Genomic DNA, 23,667 nt, shown 5'->3' with positions numbered 1-23,667 from the left:
CCTGGCACTTTGAGCCAAGGAAGCCGGCCTTGGGACGTTACTACTTAAAAGTGAGCTGGGCTTAAAAGCATGGAATATTCTTTGTGACAAGTATCCCACAAATTCCACTGACCTCCCTTGTTTTCTTTGCCTTGAGCAGGGTTTCCAGTTTCCAGAACTGATGTGATCTCGCAGCTGGAACAAGGGGAGGAGTCGTGCGTCCCAGACCTTCATGGCTCTAAGAAGAAAGTGCTCCCGAGAGCTGCCTGCATAGGTGAGGCATTGGTTAAACCAACCGCAAAACTGTCAGTGAATACAGGAAAAATTTGGGATGCCCTACAAAGACCTTGTGAGCTCTCCAAGTTCAGGATTGTTCCCTGCAGATGTAGAATCATTAGGCAGAGGTCACTCATGGCTTCCCACCTATCCTGACTGACAACTGGCAGCAGGTCCCTCCCCAGTCTCGCTGTCCCCTGAGATTTCTTCTGAGATACGGGCCCAGAACTGATCCCTTTCTTTCTCTCGTCTGGGGAAGGTTGAAGGGAAAATCAGCTCCTGATAGGTTTGATCTGTCCTGTACACATTTTGGTTCCTTCATCCCTTTTTCCATTCTTCTCTCTGAGATTTCCTTTCTCTCTGGCGCAGGCAGGATGCCCTGAGTGTGGGAAACACTTCAAGCAGAGCTCACACCTTATTACACATCGGAAAATCCACACGGGTGAGAAACCTTATGGATGCCCTGAGTGTGGGAAGCACTTCATTGACAGTTCATCCCTCCTCTCACATCAGCGAATCCACACAGGGGAGAGGCCCTACACATGCTCTGAGTGCGGGAAAAGCTTCAATCAGAGCTCTACCCTAATCACACATCAGAGAACGTACACAGGAGAGACCCCCTACATGTGCTCACACTGGGCTTGACGGACCATTGGTCTGACCCAGTCTATGACCTGTCGGGCGTTCTTATGTAAGCCCTCTGCGGCCTTGTCTACACGGGCAAGTTTCTGCACAGGAAAGCAGCTTTCTGCGGTGTAACTCCCGAGGTGCGCACGCAGATTTCGTGATGCATGATAGAAAGGGGCCATGACAGGGACACACTGCTGTGCGGGGCCAAAGTGAAGGAGCTGTGACACGCCTACCACAAGGTGCAGGAGGCAAACTGCTGCTCCATATTGGGGGCTAACTAACCCCAGCATCACGGCAAGAATCTACCTAGCAGCTGGAGAAAAAATATGAATGAGAGTCAGACACCCCCACGTGGCCTGTCTCTTCCCCAATCTCAACACCTGGAAGATTGTCTGGAAGACTCAGAATTTGAACTGCGGAGATTGGTCCCAGGCTGAGAGGGAATTCAGTCTGTGTATTAAGAACTCAACATTGCCTGGAGCAACCAGTGAGTGAGAAAAGCTGTTTGATCCAATTCTTGCTTAGTAGATTCAAATTAGGGTTTAGACTGGGAGTCTATTTTCGTTTGTTTTGTAACCACTTTTGACCTCTGTGACCAACACTTATACTCAGTTAAAATCTAACTTTCTGTAGTTAATAAACTTATTTTAATATTTTATACTTACTCCTGAGTTTGTCCAAAGTGCTTGGGAAAGTTGCTCACATGACAAAGGCTGGTGCATGTCCCCTTTATTTTTGATGAAGTGGCGAACTAATTAATGAGCTTACACTTTTCAAGAGAAGGCCGTGAGCCATGTAAGATGGTACATTTCTGAGGTGCAAGGCTGAGAGCTGGGGAGATATGCTGGAGTCTCTGTATAACTGAGGAGTGGTTTATAGAGCATTCATGCAACTGAGTTGGGTGCTTTGCTGCATGTTGTTGGCCAAATGATCATAGAATCCTAGGATATCGGGGTTGGAAGGGACCTCAGGAGATATCTAGTCCAACCCCCTGCCCAGAGGAGGACCAATCCTCAACTAAATCATCCCAGCCAGGGCTTTCTCATGCCTGACCTGAAAAACTTCTAAGGAAGGTGATTCCACCACTTTCCTAGGTAACGCATTTCAGTGTTTCACCACCCTCCTAGTGAAAAAGTTTTTCCTAATTTCCAACCTAAACCTCCCCACTGCAACTTGACCATTACTCCTTGTCCTGTCCTCTTCTACCACTGAGAATAGTCTAGAACCAACAAGTTCTCCCTTCTTGTTTCCCAGGCTTCGTGCATTTATTTATAGGGACTTGAGATAACCCGCTGATCGCCCCTCTTTCTCAGTGTGAGGCAGGAGCCCTCCTCTCTCCTGCACTCCTGCTCATGCTTCCTCCTGGTATCCCACTTCCCCACTTACCTCAGGGCTTTGGTCTCCTTCCCCTGGTGAACCTCGTTTAAAGCCCTCCTCACTAGCTTAGCCAGCCTGCTTGCAAAGATGCTCTTCCCTCTCTTCGTTAGGTGGAGCCTGTCTCTGCCTAGCACTCCTCCTTCTTGGAACACTATCCCATGGTCAAAGAATCCAAAGCCTTCTCTCCGACACCATCTGCGTAGCCATTCGTTGATTTCCACGATTCGACAGTCCCTACCCCAGCCTTTTCCTTCCACGGGGAGGTTGGACGAGAACACCACTTGCACCTCAAACTCCTTTATCCTTCTTCCCAGGTCCACGAAGTCCGCAGGGATCCGCTCAAGGTCATTCTTGGCAGTATTATTGGTGCCCACGTGGAGGAGCAGGAAGGGGTAGCGATCCGAGGGCTGGATGAGCCTCGGCAGTCTCTCCGTCACATCGCGAATCTTAGCTCCTGGCAAGCAGCAGACTTCTTGGTTTTCCCGGTTGGGATGGCAGATAGATGGCTCAGTCCCTCTGAGCAGAGAGTCCCCGACCACCACCGCCCGCCTTCTCCTCTTGGGAGCGGTGGTCGTGGAACCCCCAACCCTAGCACAGTGCATCTCATGCCTTCCAATTGGCGCAGTCTCCTTCTGCTCCCTTCCCTCAGATGTATCCTCTGGTCCACTCTCCGCATTAGTACCTGTGGAGAGAACATGAAAACGGTTACTTACCTGTACCGGCATTGCTGGTACCTGGACGCTCCCCATTCTTCTTCTGGAGGTCACATGATGCCAAATTTCTTCACCGTCCTCCTGTCCCCGATGTGCAGCCTGCTCTGAATCTGTTATTCTGATTCTCTGTGTGCTATGTGGATTTGTGTGTGGGTCTGATTTTTGTTAATGCCTGCATGGGCCTGTGCAGTGTGTGATTTTCTCTTTCTCTCTCTGTGTTTCTCTCTCTGTTTGTATCTTCATGTGTAAATTCACTGGAATGTTTAAAAATATCCACAGCTTTGCCAATTTTCACCAGGAATTTTTCTCGGTCAACAAATTCTCACTTGTTCCCTACCTAAGGGTTCACTCTTGGATGGCATCAAATTAACCTATGAAATTCTGAACTGAAACCTCACCTGCTTTTCAGGGATTCTTCCTTAGACTCAGAGGATCAAGAGCTGGAAAATTCACCTAATTCAGTTTAAAGGCAAAGCTTCACTGAGGGTTGAAATTCCAAGCCCTTGTTTACAAAATGAGAAAAAGAGCCAGGGGAAGCACTTCTTTTTGGTTCACAGAATAAAGCGTTTGTCATTTAAGGGTTTGTTTCCCATATTTTAAAACCACAAGGGGTCTTCCTAAACACCCAGTCTGACCTCCTGTCTAGCACGGGCCCGACCCCTGCCCCCGAAGAATTCCTTTTCAACTAGAACAGATCTGTTTAAAAAAAAATAGATCCAATATTGATTTGAAAATTTCCAGGAATGGAGACTCCACCAGGACTCTGGGTAAGATTTTCAATGGTTAATTCCCTTCCCTGTCAGAAAGCACGCCTTATTTCCAATCTGAATGTGTCTAGCTTCACTTCCAGCCATTGGCTCACATTATACATTTGTCTGTTAGATTGAAGAGCCTGTTCGTAAGTATTGTTCCTCATGTAGGTACTTAGGGAGTGAGATTGTCATCCCCTAAACCTTTTCTGAGCTCTTTGTGACTAATTTGCACCTGTCTATTTGTGGACATCTAGGTGCACAGTGGAAACATGCCCACATTCTGCTCCTAGTCAGTGGGAAGCTTTGATTTTGATATGGTCTCCAAAGCCCTTGCCAAGATCACGTAGAAGATGGGGGAATCAGGGAAAAACCATCAATTTGTTAAAATTGCAAGTGAAGAATAAATTAAGGTGTTTTGCTGTAAAGTCACTTTTCCCTGACTGGGAATTGAACCCAGGCCGTGGCAGTGAGAGTGCCAAATCCTAACCACTAGACCACCAGGGAGAGGAGAATAATGTTGTTCTTCTCAGCTGTGCTACACTTTCTTAGGCTATTTTCTGTCCAATTTCTGAAACTGCTTCTTTGTCCATTCCCTGAGCGGCTAAGAGCAGAGCGGGCAGGAACCCCTGTGCTCAGGGTCACAACCTGAGCCCAAACCAAGCCACTGAAACAAACTCAAGTGCTGCGTCAGTTTCCTCCACTAGGATCACAGAGCAACACAAAGAAAACCCAGGAGGAACAATCCTCCTCTGCCTTCATTCACCCCATTGCAACCCTCTCAGCAGCCGACCTGGGCCTTCTTCTGGGAAGGACATTGAGCTGATAGGAACTTTGGCATAGAGAGCAAGGGAGGGAGTTGGCTCTCCCTCGGTGTGAGCTGATTGCATTATGTCTCCATGTAACAGGGCTCTGAGTTTTGCCATCTTCTGAATTCTGTGTCCTCAACAAGCAGCCAAAGTGCTGAACCCCCTGGACCCTTCTGCTGGGAGCATGGGGATTGCACAAGAGCTGCAAGCCCTTTTTACCTCTCCTTGTCCTAGTCAGCTTCCCCAGACTTTCCCCACCAATGGTTTCATCAGACTCTGGAGGAATCTAAGTCCCTGCAGGTTTCCCTCACCCACCTTGTAAGGCAAAGAGTGATTCCCTTCTCTGACACTCCTGGGGCCACATTTTCTTTCAGGAGCTTCTCCCCAGGGGGTGTGATGTCCTGCAAAACTACAAAATCATTTACCGTGGAATTCTCTCCCCAGAACATCTCAGACAATATTGACTTAAACAATGAACTAACTGTGATCATCTGCCCTTCCTTCAGTTACTTTGGGTTCTGCTGTTGTTCACCATTTCTGAGTGGAGATTTTAAATCACAGCTATTTCTTCATTAGCATGTCATGGGCTACTATCAGCAGGAGGAAAAATCACTTTTTGTAGTGGTAATCAGGCTGGCCCATTTCAAAGAGTTCTCTGTGAGTTCAATCCTTGAGGGGGCCATTTAGGGATCTGGGGCAAAAATTGGGGATTGGTCCTGCCTTGAGCAGTGGATTGGACTAGATGACCTCCTGAGGTCCCTTCCAACCCTGATCTTCTATGATTTTAAGGCAACCCCCATCTTTTCATGGACTCTCTATATATCTCTTCCTGCTGTATTTTCCACTCCATGCATGTGATGAAGTGGGTTTTAGCCCAGGAAAGATTACGCCCAAATAAATTTGTTAGTCTCCAAGGTGCCACAAGTCCTCCTCATTGTTTTTGCTGACTAACACGGCTACCACTCTGAAAGGAAATCAGTGTTATTTCTAATGAAATGTGAAGTTGTCTGTTAAAAGGCTGGCTTGGAAATTTCCATTTGTTCTTTTCTCATTCCTCACACCCCGACCCTGCCTAGACAGGAAAGGAGAGGAAATGTGATCATCAGTCAATAGACGTTTCTGACATGAAAAGGGGACATGAGGCTGCTTGTAGTTATCTCAAAAGAAATGAAAGAGGGGAAACCGCTTTCTGGGAGCTAAATCATAGAAGATTAGGGTTGGAAGGGACCTGAGGAAGTCCTCTCGTCAAACCCCCTGCTCAAAGCAGGACCAATCCCCAATCTTTGCCCCAGATGGCCCCCTCAAGGATGGAGCTCACAACCCTGGGTTTAGAAGGCCAATGCTCAAACCACTGAGCTATCCCTCCCCCCTCAATTAAGGTGTTTTGATGTAAAGTCACTTTTCCCTGACCGGGACTTGAACCCAGGCCATGGCAGTGAGAGCTCCAAATCTCCAGGGAGAGGACAAAGGGTTGGGATTCTTCAAGGCTCATATTTGTTAAGTAGCTGGCAATCTCCAAACTTACGGTCTATTCCTTCCCTCAAAATTCAGAGTAATCCCCACCTTCCGACCCTAAAGTTTCATGAAAGGAAAAAATAATGAGGAAGAAAGCTTGATAAACGACTTGAAGGGAATGAAAAGAAAAATAATCAGAAGCAAAACAAGACACTGTTTCTGCCCAATGACCCGGAGGCCTTTCATGCCTGAAGCGAACGTGGTAATAATCTACACTGCAAAAACCAGTCGTGGCGAGCTTTTCGCCTGTTTAGTTGAGCTTTCTCAGTAGCCACTGCGTCAGCTATTTCAGCGTTTCTCTTTGAAGAACAGGAGCACAAAGAACACCAATGGCTTCTTTTTTACCTCAGATATCCGTCAGAAACGCTATGATAGCTCCTCCAGTTTCCCCTTCTCACCAGGAGACAAAACGCAGGGAAGCGCCAAACCAAGAAAGCTCACTTTGACTTCTCTTTCCCATGGGCATTTCCCTGCCAGCTCCCTGGCACAGCAATACAAGACACAAGAAATGCAGGAAAATAAAGCTGAGTGAAGGAAACCTGCAGGTACTTCGATCCCTCCAGCGTCAGAGGAAACTATTTGTGGGGAAGGGTCCGGCTTACCGAGGAGGACAAAGAGATAAAACATGGACTCGCCAATGCTGTACAAAACATCATGACACCAGAGCCCATGTGACGCGAGGGTCAGCACTTTGGCTGCTTCCTGCCTGCGCAGAGGTAACAAACCGGGGGCAGCCGAAGCTGGGAAACCTGATTCTAGACACTGAGTCAGAATGCTATCTGCTCACGTCAAGTGGAAGCAAATCCCCTCCCTGGCTTTCTATGCCAAAATTATAATCAGCGGAGTGGTTTCCCTGGACAAGCCACTAGGTAGGCAGAAGAAGAAGCGGAGAGGGATGCGGTGGGGTAAATGAAAGCAGAGGAGGATTGTTCCTCTTTTGTGTTGCTCTTGGGATTCTGATGGAGGAACCTAAAGCATAATTTGAGCTTGTTTCAACGCTTTTCCTTGAGCTCAGGTTATGAGCACAGGGGTTCCTTCACTCTCTGTTCTTGTCCCCTCTGAAATGGGGAATGGACCATTTCCTAAACTGGAGAGAAAGGAGCCTTAGAAAGCATAGAGGAGCTGAACCAAAAAACCCTACATTGCCCCCCCTTACGGTCTACTACAGGGGTAGTCAATTATTTTTTGTCAAGGTCTGAATTCCTTGGTCGAGATATAATCAAGGTCCAGACTGCAGAGAAAATAATTTTAAAAAATCATCATAATAAGTACATAAAAAGATTTCAGGGTCCATTAAAAATTTCTGGCTGTCTAGAGTTGGCCCGTGGTACACCTGTTGAGTACCCTTGGTCTACTGGTTAGGAGTCTCGTTGATGCTGCCTTGGTTCCATCCTCAGTCAGGGAAAGAAACTTCTCGACACAATTCTCCATTCAGTCTTCACTGCAAATTTAAAAAACCTCAGAACTTTCACCCCAATAGCTTATTATCATCTGGCCATTTTGTGCCCTGTCCCTTATAAACACAAAAAGGGGCATTTTTAAAAACCAAAGACTTTGAGATGGGGGCGAACTGGCTGACTCCAGCTGCCCATCTCTATTCACTTGTGTGCCGAATTGAATGAATCTCTTTGGATACACAGCAATCGTGAAGCATAAATCTGCTTCAGTGGATATACTGGAAGCGATATTGTCTAAATAACACCTGGCTTTTTTCAAAACCAGCAATAGCCACAAGAGGTCCCAGAATCGTCTGAGATTGCCTCTAGCTGACAAAGGGGCCCATTTTTCAGCTAGGAATTCAACTTCTTTGTTCCCTTTTCTCTGCTTTGAGTCTCTTTCCGCTTGTCTCAGGTAGTGTGGCGAGCAAACGCGCAGGTGGGTGAGATAATATCTTTGACTGGGCCAGCTTCTGTTGGGGACAAAGACAAGCTTTTCTGGGACATGCATGGCTACAACTACATAGCAAATGCTCATAAGACATGAATTAGTTCTTCTTTCACACTGGAATGCATCACTTTTGGTGTGACACCAAGAAATTATTTATTAGCCCGTATAACCGTTTCTTCTCCACATGTTGAGATTATCTTTCGGCTGTAATGCCATCCTGTATTAAAATTCCAAATGGCCAATTAGCAAGCACCAAAATAAAGAACAGCCAATTATTAATCTGCCTCACCCCTAGCCCTGCCCAGGATCTCTGCATTGGTTTAGAAAATATTTTCACATAGATATTTGCAAATTGGGAAGTTTTAAACTGTGTCAGCTTCCGTCTAGAAAGAGAGAGTGGTAAGCTAAATTGTTCCAACACAGATTTCCCCATCTACGTGGGAGAAAGAATTAGAAAGAAGGAAGGAAAGTGAATCCAAGGTAAATGATTCTGACCTTTCCTTTGAAATGTTCAGTGCAATAAATCAGTGAATATTCCCATAAGTAAACTCCTGTAAGTGACAGAAAAGAGGGCATGGGAAAAGGCTGTCAAATGTTGTGTTAAACTTTAATTCATGAGCAAAATTGTGTGGCCATTAAATTACAACCCTAAAATATCGTAAAAGGAAAGAAAAAGGAACAAAAAGTGTGGGAAATACGGGTGTATTTCAGCAAAGGGCTTGGAATGGAGGAAGACCAAAAGTGATCAGTTGGGGGAAAAGGCACTGTTTCTGCCTAGTTTTAAACCAGGGATATTTTGTGTGTCAAGCAAACATGATAACCACCACACTACACTACAATCAATTGCAGAAACGAATTGGCCCCAGCTTTGGATGTCCCCTTCTGAGGCTTTCTCAGCTGCCAGTGTATATCCGCTCCCTCAGTTCCCTTTTGAAGAACAGGACAACAAAGAACTTACTTTCCAAACTCAGACAGGCATCAGAAAAGGTGCAATGTCTCATCCAATTTGCCCTTCTCACAATGAGGCCAAAACGCAGGCAAATCTCATAAGCAAGAAACCTCACATCCACTCCACTTCTCCATGGACATTTCCCTGCCAGCTCCTCGGGAGCAACCAACAAGACAAGAAACCAAAATGCAGTAAAATCAAGGGCACGTTTCCCACCACAGGTTTCACTGACTGCGAAGGGTCATGTAGAAATGTTTTGCCTTTTCATACCTGAAGACTTGGTTATTCTCTCCTTCCCTGAACTGGAATGGAAAGCGAGGAGATAGGTGTGAGAACAAGCACTCCTAAGCAAAGGAAACAAGGCACCCAGCATATAAGCCATCAGCAGGAGATTAAAACCTGGGCTACACTACACAGTTAGGCCCGCCGACAGCATTTTACGTTGTCCTAATTACCTCACGGTGCACACTACAGCCTTGTCCCATCTATGTAAGTGCCCTGCTACACCCACATAGTAACTCCAGCTCCTCAAGAGGCACGGGGATTACGTTGGGGTCGTTAGGACAACACAGTGTCTGTGTAGACACTGCCTTACTCACAGGGGCTGCTGGCTGTCTTGCCAATGTCATGGCTTCTGGCTGGCTCCCTTCATGGCTGCCCTCCGCTCCCTGATCCCAGCGGGGCTGCACCTGCCTGGCTCCTCGCGGGGCTGCTGCACGAAAGCTCCTGGCTCCCAGCGCAGGGAGCCGAGAAGCCTGGGCCCTTGGCCCCCGCCCCCACTCCTGGCTGGGAGCAGGCAGGCAAGAAGCCCAGGTGGCTGGTGAAGACACACTCCGCCGACAGAAGGAGACGAGTGGGGACAAACTCAAATTAAGCTTCCGCTTCCTCCATCAGGATCACGAGAGCAATGGAAAGAAAACTCAAGAGGAACAAGCCTCCTCTCCTTTCATGTGCCCCATCACAACCCTCTCTGCTTCGTTTTCTGCCTGCATTTCCTTTTGAAACTGCAACGGCTGCTACAGAAAACAATCATGTCTCTGAATTCACAGCAACATCCTGAGGATGATAAAGGTATGAAGGAATTCATGGTCCTTTATGACATAATAATAAATAAATAATAATACTAATTAATACATTATTATTTGTATTGCAAGATTAATCTTTCCCTTTTGCAGATTCAGCTCCACATTGATTCTTGTTGCTCTTTGCAATGTATCTATCTATCTAGGCAACAGTATTTGCTGTTGTTTCAGGTGGAGCACTCAGCGTGTTAACGTTTTTCTGACAATCTGTGTCTCGAAAATTCTAGCCAATATGCCTGGAACTTCCAAGAACCGTCAAATTATGAAGGAATTCCAGGTCCTTTTTTATATTACCATTTATCAGTAGTTATTATTTGTAGAGCAAAGATTAATCTTTCGGTTTTTTTGATCCAGCTCTACGCTGATTCTTGTTGCTATTTGCCATGTATCTATAGCTATCTAGCTATAAAGGCAACCGGTTTTTGCTCTTGTTTCTTTGTATTTGTACACTGCAACTTTTCAGCCCAAGCCACATGACCCTGATTAATGTGACACCAGCCAGCCATGGGTGATTCATTGCACTGTAGACATATCCCAACGTTATGTCTCCACAGCGATTAAAACACCCAGGGCACCTGTCTCAGATCCTGGGGCAGCTGACTCAGGCTTCTGGGGCTGCAGCTGCAGGGCTATAAAATGACAGTGGAGACAGATGGGCTTGAGCTCAATCTCTGAGGTCCCATGAGGGGTGAGGGTTTCCAAACCCAGGCTTCAGCAGGAACACCAGTATCTGCACCCCACTTTTCAGCCCCACAGCTTGAGCTCCAGAAGCCCACGTCAGGTGACCCAGGCCAGCCCTGCTGCCATCTTTATCCCGGGAGAGAGGGACTCTACGGGGACGTCTCCATTGCAGTGTCAGCCCAGGGGTGGCAGGCTGTGCTCAAAGCAGCGCCCTGGAAGCCCCATAGTCACCACTCTCATAGAATTAAGGTACGATTTGAACAGAGTCGGCCTGGTGAGCTATCATTGTAAAAGTCGTGATCTGTTGAAGGCTAATACCTGGGTGGATGGTGTGTGCTAGCCTTGTCTGGGAAGTGGTGGAGTTTTGCTCTGGGTGCGTCACTGAAATATGTGATGAGGCTGGGAAATGGCCACGGCCATTCCGGTGTGACGCTGGAGGAGCCAGACTCGCTGCTGGCCCGGTGAAGGTATCCACGCTCCCAAGGACTCTCCCAGGAACCGTGTACAATGCGGACTCCTCCGAGACAGCCCAGAGACAATGGACACTGCTTGACTCACATCATAGCAGAGGAACTTCCTAAGAAGTTGGAAGAAACTATGAAAGAGGGGAAGAGACGTCATGACTTGGCCTCTCTCTCCCGCAATTCAACACCTTGCAACACATCTGGAGGACAAAGACTGAACTGAAATAATTCAGAGATCAGAAGAGAATAATAATAATCCATTCAAATCAAAGTCCCCAAACAGACTAGTATTGGTTTCTCAGCAGAAAACTTTCCATGTGGGGGATTTTGTTTTCCCACTCAGACCTTGCCAAGGGAAGCAGAGAGAAAATCTTTGACTTGCCTCCTTCAGAACGCTTGGCCTAGACACTCTAGCTGTGGGTCACTGTCGTGGCCTTGCTGAGAACAGGGGCATTTTAATAATTTGCAGAGGTCCCAGGGTGTTTGGGGGAGATTATGAGGCTATTATCTTTTGAGATAAAAGCTAAGAAATACAGAACGAGACAATTCTTTCATACATCTGGCCTTTAGACATATTTCATTTAAAGCAGGGGGTCTAACATGCTGTGAGAAAGTGGAAATGTTGGAAGCTCAAATAATTCAGTTTTTTCTAGGTCTTGTGCGTGTGTAAATGGCACAACATGTTAATTTATAAGCACATGGTTCTTAACTTCATTAAATATTATGTGGTGTATTCACTATATCAAGTGGGTCGTACAATACAATGAATTTTCCATGCGTTGCTCAAAACATATTTTTAATATTATTTAAATGCACCGAACTCCTTGAACATAAAGTTGTTTATTTCATTCCTGTACAGTGTGTTGGTAGCTCAGTTAATTGAGTTTATTGTCACTCTGTGTGTGTGTGAGGTACAACACAATAATTTAGTGATGCTGAAAACGTTCCCTTCTCCCTCCGCAACTGCCTTGGAATCACCTTCCCTTTGTAGATTAATCTACTCCTGTGTCTGTATGAGGAAAATATGGTTTCTATGAAAAAAACTCATTGTTTATTTAAAAGGACTGACACCAAACGGCCACACTATGGGGATACAACACCATGAGTAAGAACAGGAGGACTTGTGGCACCTGAGAGACGAACAAATTTATTGGAGCATAAGCTTTCGTGAGCTACAGTTCACTTCATCAGATGCATGCAATGGAAAATACAGTGGGGAGACTCCTATACACAGAGAACATGAAACAATGGGGGTTACCCTACACACTGTAACGAGAGTGATCAGGTAAGGTGAGCTATTACCAGGAGGAGAGCCGGGTGGGGTGGGGGGAACCTTTTGTAGTGATCATTGGTATTAATTTGCAAACTGGATACAGTTAACTTGGGCTTGAATAAAGACTGGGAGTGGATGGGTCATTACACAAAGTAAAACTATTTCCCCATGTTTATTTCCCGCCCCCACTGTTCTCACATGTTCTTGTCAACTGCTGGCAATGGCCGACCTTGATTACCACTGGAAATCAGAGAAAAAAGACTAGAAACCACTCTGCTCTCGACACCCTCCCATCCATCTAACACAGACACACAGACTTTTCTAAGGCATTAACTTTTCCTTCTCCTTTATGATTCTTTAATGCCTCTGGAAATACCAATTCCTAGAGGCCCCTTTCACAGAGCAAACAACCACAGAGCAATGAGAAAGCTGGGGGCTGCCAGGTTGTTGAGGGCAAGTCTTGAAAGGGATGCACAAACAATCCAGCTGGATCCCCGGCAACCAGATGTGGGGATTAGCTGCACAGCTGTGGCTGCTGCTCTGAGGGGAGCGGCATAAACTATCTGCCTGTGGATGCAGCCCACCAGCTGGTTCTCCTGGGGCAGATGGTGAGTGGTATGGCAGGGATGCTGCACGGGCTGGGGTCTGAAATATGAACAGGGGTCTAAGGAACCTCAGCATCACAGTCATCAGGAGTCCAAGCTGCTTGGGGTGAGCTTGTGGGCAATGGCCCAACTGGATTGTTTGTGCATCCCTTTCGCCACGTCCCTTGTGATCCACCAGGGCTTGCAGCACCATGGAAGAGTACCCCTTGCGGTTTATGTAGTGGCCGCCCCGCTGTTCCGGGGCCAAGAGAGGGATATGCGTTATGTCTATCGCCCCGCCGCAGTCAGGGAACCCCAGCGCATTAAAGCCATCCACAATGGTCTGCACATTTCCCAAAGTCACGACCCTTGCTAGCAGCTGATCAATGATTGTGTTGGCTATTTGGATCACAGCAGGCCCCACAGAAGATTTGCCCACTCTAAACTTATTCCCGACTGACCGCTAGATGTCGGGCATTGCAAGCTTCCGCAGGGCTATGGCCACTCACTTCCCAGCTGTGAGGGTGGCTCTCATTTTGGTGTCTTTGCGCTTCAGGGCAGGGGACAGCAAGTCGCAAAGCTCCATGAAAGTGGCCCTTACGCATACAAAAGTTTCTCAGCCACTGGGAATCATCCCACACCTGCAACGCGATGAGGCCCCAGCAATCTGTGCTTGTTTCCTGGGCCCAGACTCGGCGTGCCACGGCATGAACCTGGCCCAGCAGCACCAATTGCCACACGCCGTGCCATCTTTGTCCATGTCCTCATCAGTATAGTAATCGCACCGTCGTCGTTTCCTCACCCCGTTTTGCAGGGACTGCACATACTGCTGGATAATGCGCAAGGTATTTACAACGGTCAAAACTGTGGCAGGGGAAGAGGTGCTGTTTGGTTTGTGGTAGCCGAAGAAAGGCGGGAAATGGTGGTCTTCTGTGGCTTTCACGGAGGCGGGAGCCCAGGACAGACAACCCGGAGAAGCTCGGAAGCGTGGCACCAGCGGGAGAGCAGAGTTGGAGGCAGAAGAGTTTGATGAGGAAGAGAAAGAGCAGATAGTAGAGATTACATTGGAAGGGGAGAGGAAATGAGAGGCGGATTCATAGTTGCAGGAGAGCAAGCGGTGCACCATATGCTGAAAGCAGTATGGCGTCTGCATGCCAAAAAGGCGTGAAACGATTGTCTGCCAGAGCTTCCTGATGACACGCACCAGAAACACCCGCAAGAATGTTTTTGCCCCATCGTGCACTGGGAGCGTAACCCCGAATTCCAGTGGGTGGCGGGAACTGCGGGAACTGTGGGATAGCGACTCACGGTGCACCTGCTCCGACGTTCGATGCTAGCCTCGGTACTGTGGACGCACTCTGCCGAATTCACGCGCTTTAGTGGGGACACCGAAGCCTGAATGTCTAAAATAGCTCCCGAAATTTCGAATCGAATAATTTTGAACTAATTTCGTACTGTAGACGCACCCTTAGTAAAGTCTCTGGGTGTGTGTTAGATGGATGGAGAGGTGTCGAGAAACCACTCAGCTCTAGTCCCTTTTCCACGATTTCCGTTAGAAAATCTGAAGCAGGGAGCAAGAAGAGTTGCCCTCTCTGAGGCTTGAACTCAGGACCTTCAGATTATGAGACTGACGTGCTGCCCGCTGCGCTAAGAAGGCTTGGAAGAGCTTTAGGCTCAATGCTTATAGGACCCTCCTCCAGGAGTGACAGAGCCTGGCGTGTGTTGGAAGAAGCGGGGAGCTCTGGTGCCCACAGACCCGTCCTGGCAGCTTTCTCAGCAGCAAAGAAATCAATTCTCCCTGCCCCTGAGCAACCCACCCGGAGCTAGGGCCAGCATTGGTGGGGGGTCCCAAGCTTTGCACCAACGTCCACATTTCAGACCTTCCTCTCATGGCACTTTCCATGTGAATTAGGACAAGCAAGCTGGGGAAGCTCCATGGGGTAATAGAAACCAGGCCTGCAGGGAAGGCTTGAATTCACAACCCCAGCAACATTGCCCTTTGCACTAACCACTTGCACCCCTGCAGGGGCTCCTTGGACAGCGTTGGGAAGTCGGCCGTGATCGGTCTCTGTGCTTCGCACCTTTGCCTGGCAATTGAAAGGCTGCCGGTTCAAACCTCACTCAAGGTGTGGCTTTCCAGCAATGAGACTCCAGTCCATTTTAACAGGAAGAAAATCTCCTCTATTCTCTATTCTGGTTTAGCCCCATTTGACTCCTTCTGCCCGTCTTCTTCCTCCCCCATCGGTCCCTTTCCTTCCCCATTGGGGCCATGCAGAGGGGAGCCCCAGGCAGTCTCTGTCACCGAGAGGCTGTATCCCATAAGGGGAGGGAGGGGTCGCTGTAAAGCATTGATAATGGGTGGGGAGAGGTGTGCGTGGTTAGGGGGAGAAAGGCTGGAGAACTAACAGTGGGGCCCAGAGAGATTTCCCCGCAAACTGGGGAGATCCCCTGCTGCCCACCATCACCCAGCTCTGGGAAGAACAACTTGGGATTGCTTGGGGAAGCCACCTTTAAAAACACAAGTGTTCCATGCTAGTTACATTGTAATAAGACCAAAGCCGCCTCAAACCCAGTGTCACAATCACTGGGACGACTTTGTCCTGACATTTTTCTGGCCGCAGCCACAAAGCGAGTCAAATTACGGCTCCCGTTCGGCGTCAAGGCCCACAGACGAACCCGGAGGCTTTTCCTTCCTCAGGTTCTGCCGTCATTTCAGTGCTGGCCTGTTCCGAGATTCATCGTTGTGCAAAGCAGCGTCAGGTCCTGAAACTGGGCGAGCCCAGAGCAGAGGCTGCCTTCATTTAACCTTCCAAAAACCAACTCACCAAAAGGTGGATTAGCACCCATGCTCCTCCAGCTGCAGGGGAGGCGCCTCATCTGGGCCCCTGGTGCCCATGCTCCAGCAACATAAGACCACGGGGGCCTGGCTCCACCAAAGTCCGGGGCCCGGTGTCTCCCCCAGCCCCGCCTGCTGCCCCCGGGCAATTTAAAAGGACCCGGGAACCCCCACCGCCGTCACCGGCAGCACAAGGGGGCTAAGGCGGCTTCCTGCCCACCCTCGCTCCGTGTAACCCTTCTGCCCGTCAGAGTTGGCAGCAACAAGGGCCGGGTTCAATATCTAGGGGATCCATTCCAATAACACAATGCAAACCGGCTCGAGCCCCCACCCAGTGACCTGGGACAAATATGTACCACCCCCGCTGAGCGCCTCCCAGAGGCAATACTTCCCCTCTTGCAAGCACCTAGTCTGAGTGTATCAAAAAGCCTTTTAATAACAGAGAGAAACAATGTGGCATTATGTTGGGGAAACAGCACCAACAGGATTCATAACACAACCCACGAGCAAAAAAAACAAACCCACCCCAAGCAAATTGGGGCATGCCCTTTCCCTTTGGTTCTTGAGTCCAGCAACCCCAAATCACCCAAAGTCCCAAAAGTCCAATGACCCAAAAGTCTCTGTCCCTGGTCAGGGCAGCCCCAAAGTTCAAAAGTTTATCTGCAGAGCTTTACCTCCCAACCTGGGTGGAGATGGGGGTGGGGGTAAAAGGCACCTTACATGATCTGAAGCTGACCGCCCCACAGCTCCATAGGCCTCCACTCCACCAGCCGCCCCACAAACTGCTTCGCTCAGCTCCGCTCCGCGGCCCACCAGCAGCTCCTGCCGTCCCATGAACTGCTCCACCAGCCTGTCCACGAGGCACTCCAGCCGTCCCACAAACTTCTCCACAATATATTTTCAGGCTCCCCCACTACTTAACACAACACTCAGTGATTTCAGCTTTTAGTCAGTTCAGCTTTTTAGTGAAGTCAGCTTGTAGTAGGGGAGCCTCAGTGCTGGTCCACCATTAGCCCAAAGTGAGCTCAGCAGCCTGTAACGAGACCCCTAATGGAATCCAGATTAGCTCTGAGATTCCACAGTGGAGAGACAAAAGGAAGGACAATTAGCATGCAAGGCCCTAATCAAGGAACCCATGCCACAAAGTATTAATACTTGTCCCCACCCTCTCTCAATTCACAGAGTTTTGGAACCCATGACCCTTGCCTAGCGAGTGCTACTTGGTTGATGGTGAGTCCCTCCATCATCACAAAAGGCCAAGTACAGTTCCCAGCACAGTTCCCATAATCAGGGTAATAACAATTTATTCTTCCTGCCCCAATAACAGAGACACTGGGGATCCCACAGCAGCCAAAGTGACCATTTGGGCAGCTATGGCCGCGTCTAGGCGGGGTGGGTGTGCCTATGCAGATGAGATCGGCCCCTGAAGTTCTTTTCCACAACTTGCCAGACCTCACCACCAGATACACTGCTTACACTTCGTGTGGCCTGCCAGTCTCGGAAGCGGCTGGCGCGTCCCTGCAGCCCCGGGGGTGGGGGGATCTCCACACGCTACCCCGGCCCCGAGGGCCGACTCTGCCATCTGTGGCAATGGGAGCTGCTGGGGTGGTGTCCGTGGGCAGCGATGGGCAGAGACCCCCCACCTAGGAGCTGCTGCCAGAGGGGGGTGTGGGTCGCTTTTGGGAGATGCCTGAAGTAAGAGCTGCACCCTCAATCTCTCCCGCACCCCAAGCCCCAGCCCAGACCCCAACCCCCTGCACCCAAACTCCCTCCCTGAGTCCACCCCCTGCACTCCCTCCTGCACCCTACCCCCATGCCCCAGCCCAGAGCCCACACCCCACACCCAAACTTCCTCCCAGAGCCTGCGCCCGCACCCCCTCCTGCACCCCAACCCCCAACCCCAACCCAGATCCCGCACCCAAACTTCCTCCCACAGGCCTCCCCCCACACCTGCTCTCGCACCCCAACCCTCTTCCCCAGTCCAGAGCCCACCCCCCGCACCCAACTCCCTCCCAGAGCCCGACCTGCACCCTCTCCTGCACCCCAACCCCCTCCCCCAGCCCAGAGCCCACACCCCACACCCAAACTCCCTCCCAGAGCCCGACCTGCACCCTCTCCTGCACCCCAACCCCCTCCCTCAGCCCAGAGCCCACACCCCACACCCAAACTCCCTCCCAGAGCCCGACCTGCACCCTCTCCTGCACCCCAACCCCCTCCCCCAGCCCAGAGCCCACACCTGAACTCCCTCCCAGAACCTGGCCACCCCACCCGTTCCTGCACCCAACGCCCTGCCCCAGCCCAGAGCCCACACCATGCACCCAAACTCCCTCCCAGAGCCTGCCCCCACACCTGCTCCTGCACCCCAACCCCCTGCCCCAGCCCAGACCCCACACCCTGCATTCCCTCCTGCACCCCAACCCCCTGCCGCAACCCACAGACCAAACTCCCTCCCAGAGCCCAACCCCTTTCCCTCTCCCTCCCATACCCAAACTCCATCCCAGAGCCTTAGGCAGATGTGGGGGGAGGTGGACGGGGAGGCAGGACTTGGTCCCATTCTGGAAACCACCAAAAATTGTAGAAACCTGCCGCCCTTGTCCAGCCCAACCTTCTGCGGGTGCCCCTCAGGCCCCACCCGTGCAGGGTTTGAAGCTTGCATTGCTTAAATTCCAGGACGCTGGGGGACTTCAGCTCCCCTTTGTCCAGCGGGAACCTTCACCCCACTCCCAACCAGATTCTTGTCCATGGGATGACTGTCGGGGGGCTGGGCCCCTCTTTGTCTTTTCTCTCTGGGACAGGCCAGGGTACCTAGACCTGGGGTATCTGAGCACCCAGGACCTTCTATGGAGATGCCCTTCCCCTTCCCCTTCTGTGTCCCATCTGTCATTGACTCCAGCCTGTTTTTGATCCATCGTCAGCACCATCCCAAGCCAGCTGCACCCGCCTCAAAAAGACAGTGTCCCCTGATGGGTGTAAATCACTGAGCTCTCTCCTCTCTGAGCACTGACTGCCCCTCCGTCTCCTTGCCCCTCAGTCTGGGCAGACGGGACCTTTCCCTCCAGGGCTGGAGGATTCCCCCTTCTCATCCACTACTGTCCCAAGCCACCCCTTGGGTGGGAATCTTAAATGTACCAAGGTGACTTAGGAGCAGAAACCCCCACAGACCTTCCGTGCAATGGGCACCTGCCCCGCACTGAGCAGGACTGAAACTCCTGCAGGGAGACTGCTGGGCCACATCCCCTCTGGGCCTGAGCAAAGCAGCAGGGTGAAAAGAGAACTTGGAGATGCTGGGGATCGAACCCAGGGCCTCATACATGCAAAGCATGCGCTCTGCCACTGAGCTAGGGGCTGTTTGGGATGGGTTACACTCAGAGCCCTCCTGTTTCCAGAGCCTCCAGGGGCCTAACGGCAGCCTGGGGGACACATTCCCTGCTCTGAGGGCCAAACCCTCTGTCCTGGAGGTTGCTGGTTCTCAGGGGTCACTTTGCAGCAGGGCCAGTTTCTCTATGTGGGGGAGAGAGAGGGCCTGCCCTGGACTCAGGGTGCAGAGATACACTCGGCCCTCTCCCCTGCATTGACTGGCTGGAGCTGCCAGCCCCTGCTGAAAGGTAACGGCGCTGGGGGGGTGGGGGCGCTGTGAGTCGCTCAACACCTCACCCCGGTGGAAGAAGTTGGGGGGGGGGGGGGAGTTTCTCGGATCTGCTATTTCCACCTGCCTGTAAAGTCCAGCTTTCCCCAGCACATTCACTGCAGTGCACTCGGGTCACTGTTTCCATGGCTGACAGCAAAGAATTGCTCCCAGTTTCCCTTCTATCTGCAGCACGTTAGCCTGTGTCCGTGGTTAATGAGGTGGAACTAGTTGTCGGTGGTTATTCATTCCCCACCTGGACAATTCACACAGTCCCTTTCCTGCTCAAATCCCCAGCACCTCAGTGATCCCGGTAGCAGGGATTAGGTTTTCCCTGAGGCCCTGAGATTCTCAGGGTCCTTTTTTCCCTCCACCTGGAGTGAACTCAGCTTTTTCCCCATCCCAGACACTCCATGAAATAACAACAGCAGCATAAAGAAAGCGGGGAGGGAACCATCTCCCGGCCAGGGCTGGAGGTGCCCAGGGCCCCCTGCTTCTCCATTGTTTCCATCGCAGAAGAGAAAGGTTCCTTGGAATTTGACACTCTGCTTTCCACAAGGGACAGAGAAAGATCTTGATGTTCCTGCGTCTGCACAAAGAAAATTGTCCTTCTGTGTGAAAGAGAGGCAGGAAATGGCTGTTTCTACCCAAATGATCAACGAGACCGAAAGTGACGCTGTGCAATTAACGATCTGGTACTACACTAACTCTGCGGTTACTTAGATGCAGCCACAACCGGCTCTGTGGTTGGTAACCTTACAGAGACGCTGCGGGTGATCATGAACTCGAAGCACAATCCCTTTAAACAGCTGCCATTGGAATGTAACACAGACTAGTCCATTCCTCCCAAGGGGATGGGGTTCTTGTTCTTCTGCACATTGTAGCCCATGGAGACCAAGGATCTGCAAATGTGCCTTCATGTGTCTTTGTTTCATTGATGAAAACATAAACTAGACACTCAGAGGATTGGAACTGATTTCAGATGAGGGACCTGTTTGCTAGGTTTCTATGGATTTGCACAGGAAAACACTGAGTGTTTCCATTCATCCCTATTCAGTGGAGCTCCCGAACATAATGGAAATGTGCTTATTTTTGTTAAGGGAACAGGCTTGTAAGGGGGCACTTGGATTTGAACCAAGGACTACTTAAGCTGCAGTCAAACACTCAACCACTGAGCTACACCCCCCATGGCATTGGCATAGGCAAGTCAGTGATCTTAAGGATTTTGAAGGACAGGCCCTGCTCAGAGAGCTCCTTTTCCATTCCCAGACCATGGGTGGTTTTAAAAATGGGGTTTGATTAAACTTTATCTATACATGTAGACACCACAGCTTGCCCACCCACCGACACAGCTTCTCCCACTGACACAGCTCCCATCTCTTGGGGAGGTGGATTAACTACACGGACGGGACAGCTCTCTCCCATCCCCTTAGAGCATCTTCATTAGTTATGAATAAGTAGGAAATAACCGACTGAATGGACAGCAACCAATTTATCAAATATTGCTGAGCCTGCATTCAATATGGGTAACTGGTCATATTGGGCTGCATTAGGAGGAGCATTGCCAGCAGATTGAGGGAAGTGATTATTCCCCTCTATTCGGCACTGATGAGGCCACATCTGGAGCATTGCGCCCAGTTTTCAGAGCCCCCTCCCACTACAGAAAGAAATTGGAGAGAGTCCAGGGAAGGGCAACAAAAATGATTAGGGGACTGGAACACATGACTTACGAGGAGAGGCTGAGGGAACTGGGATTATTTCGTCTGCAGAAGAGAAGAGTGAGAAGGATTTGATAGCTGCTTTCAACTACCTGAAAGGAGGTTCCAAAGAGGATGGATCTAGCCTGTTCTCAGGGGTACCAGATGACAGAAAAAGGAGTAATGGTCTCAAGATGCAGTGGGAGAGGTCTAGGTTGGATATTAGGAAACACGATTTCCCTAGGAGGGTGGTGAAGACTGGAAAGGGTTACCTAGGGAGGTGAGGAATCTCTATCCTTAGAGGTTTATATGGCCTGGCTTGACAAAGCCCTGGCTGGGATGATTTAGTTGGGGTTGGTCCTGCTTTGAGCAGGGGGTTGGACTGTATACCTCCTGAGGTCCCTTTCAACCCTGATCGAGGGTTAGAATACTATTTCCCAACCAACCATCAGTTGAGCTAAGCGCAAATCAAGAAGGGTTTCTTCAGGTATGCTGGCAATAAGAAGAAAGCCAAGGAAAGTGTGGGCCCCTTACTAAATGAGGGAGGCAACCTGGTGACAGAGGATGTGGAAAAAGCTAATGTACTCAATGCTTTTTTTGCCTCTGTCTTCACAAACAAGGTCAGCTCCCAGACTGCTGCACTGGGCAGCACAGCATGGGGAGGAGGTGACCACCCCTCTGTGGAGAAAGAAGTGGTTCGGGACTATTTAGAAAAGCTGGACATGCACAAGTCCATGAGGCCAGATGCGTTGCATCCGAGAGTGCTAAAGGAGTTGGCGGATGTGATTGCGGAGCCATTGGCCATTATCTTGGAAAACTCATGGTGATCGGGCGAAGTCCCGGAAGATTGGAAAAAGGCTAATGTAGTACCCATCTTTAAAAAAGGGAAGAAGGAGGATCCTGGGAACTACAGGCCAGTCAGCCTCACCTCAGTCCCCGGAAAAATCATGGAGCATGTCCTCAAGAAATCAATTCTGAAGCACTTAGAGGAGAGGAAAGTGATCAGGAACAGTCAGCATGGATTCACCAAGGGAAAGTCATGCCTGACTAATCTAATTGCCTTCTATGATGAGATAACTGGTTCTGTGGACGAAGGGAAAGCAGTGGACGTGTTATTCCTCGACTTTAGCAAAGCTTTTGACACGGTCTCCCACAGTATTCTTGTCAGCAAGTTAAAGAAGTATGGGCTGGATGGATGCACTAGAAGGTGGGTAGAAATTTGGCTAGATTGTCGGGCTCAATGGGTAGTGATCAATGGCTCCATGTCTAGTTGGCAGCCGGTATCTAGCGGAGTGCCCCAAGGGTCGGTCCTGGGGCAGGTTTTGTTCAATATCTTCATTAATGATCTGGAGGATGGTTTGGATTGCACCCTCAGCAAGTTTGCGGATGACACTAAACTGGGAGGAGTGGTAGATACGCTGGAGGGTAGGGATCGGAAAGAGAGGGACTTAGACAAATGAGAGGATTGGGCCAAAAGAAATCTGATGAGGTTCAACAAGGACAAGTGCAGAGTCCTGCACTTAGGACAGAAAAATCCAATGCACCGCTACAGACTACGGACTGAATGGCTTGGCAGCAGTTCTGCAGAAAAGGACCTAGGGGTGACAGTGGATGAGAAGCTGGATATGAGTCAACAGTGTGCCCTTGTTGCCAAGAAAGCCAATGGCATTTTGGGCTGTATAAGTAGGGGCATTGCCAGCAGATCAAGGGACGTGATCGTTCCCCTCTATTCGACATTGGTGAGGCCTCTTCTGGAGTACTGTGTCCAGTTTTGGGCCCCATGCTACAAGAAAGATGTGGAAAAATTGGAGAGAGTCCAGCGAAGGGCAACAAAAATGATTAGGGGACTGGAACACATGAGTTATGAGGAGAGGCTGCGGGAACTGGGATTGTTTAGTCTACGGAAAAGAAGAATGAGGGGGGATTTGATAGCTGCTTTTAACTACCTGAAAGGTGGACCCAAAGAGGATGGATCTAGACTATTCTCAGTGATAGCAGATGACAGGACAAGGAGGAATGGTCTCAAGTTGCAGTGGGGGAGGTTTAGGTTGGATATTAGGAAAAACTTTTTCACTAAGAGGGTGGTGAAACACTGGACTGCGTTACCTAGGGAGGTGGTAGAATCTCCTTCCTTAGAGGTTTTTAAGGTCAGGCTTGAGAAAGCCCTGGCTGGGATGATTTAGTGGGGATTGGTCCTGCTCTGGGCAGGGGGTTGGACTAGATGGCCTCCAGAGGTCCCTTCCAACTCCGTTATGCTATGATTCTTTGAGTCTATGATTCAAATCCCTGACGTAATCCCACTCCGTCCAGTAGCCCCAGGCACATTCCAAGCGTTGGATTCGAGACACTGAGTCAGCTTCCTGCAGTGAGTTTCAGCCTTCCCAGAGGTAATTTGTGGGGGCTCGCCATTTTCGGATGTTCTTGTTTATTTCCCCTCCATCCAATTCAAATGAGTTTGAAATTACTCACAGCAACATTCTTTCACCTACTTTGGTAAACAGAACAGTTATCAAATGTTGTACTGAGAGACCAGTCAGTGGG

General features: G+C 49.8%; 3 non-coding genes across 3 annotated transcripts; all 3 read right to left on the bottom strand.

Moving 5' to 3' along the window:
- Positions 1 to 4,159: 4,159 nt before the first annotated feature.
- TRNAE-CUC (transfer RNA glutamic acid (anticodon CUC)) lies at positions 4,160 to 4,231 on the bottom strand. Its single transcript has one exon. It is a non-coding gene; the product is annotated as a tRNA-Glu (tRNA).
- Positions 4,232 to 14,552: 10,321 nt separating this feature from the next.
- On the bottom strand, positions 14,553 to 14,625 carry TRNAM-CAU (transfer RNA methionine (anticodon CAU)). The gene has a single exon. It is a non-coding gene; the product is annotated as a tRNA-Met (tRNA).
- A 5,918-nt stretch (positions 14,626 to 20,543) lies between these two features.
- On the bottom strand, positions 20,544 to 20,615 carry TRNAC-GCA (transfer RNA cysteine (anticodon GCA)). Its single transcript has one exon. It is a non-coding gene; the product is annotated as a tRNA-Cys (tRNA).
- Between the last annotated feature and the right edge of the window lie 3,052 nt (positions 20,616 to 23,667).

This window comes from Caretta caretta, chromosome 28, assembly GCF_965140235.1.
Source record: "Caretta caretta isolate rCarCar2 chromosome 28, rCarCar1.hap1, whole genome shotgun sequence".
NCBI lineage: Eukaryota > Metazoa > Chordata > Testudines > Cheloniidae > Caretta > Caretta caretta.
The sequence above is the reverse complement of the archived record's forward strand: the minus strand, read 5'-3'. Positions and strand labels throughout refer to the sequence as shown.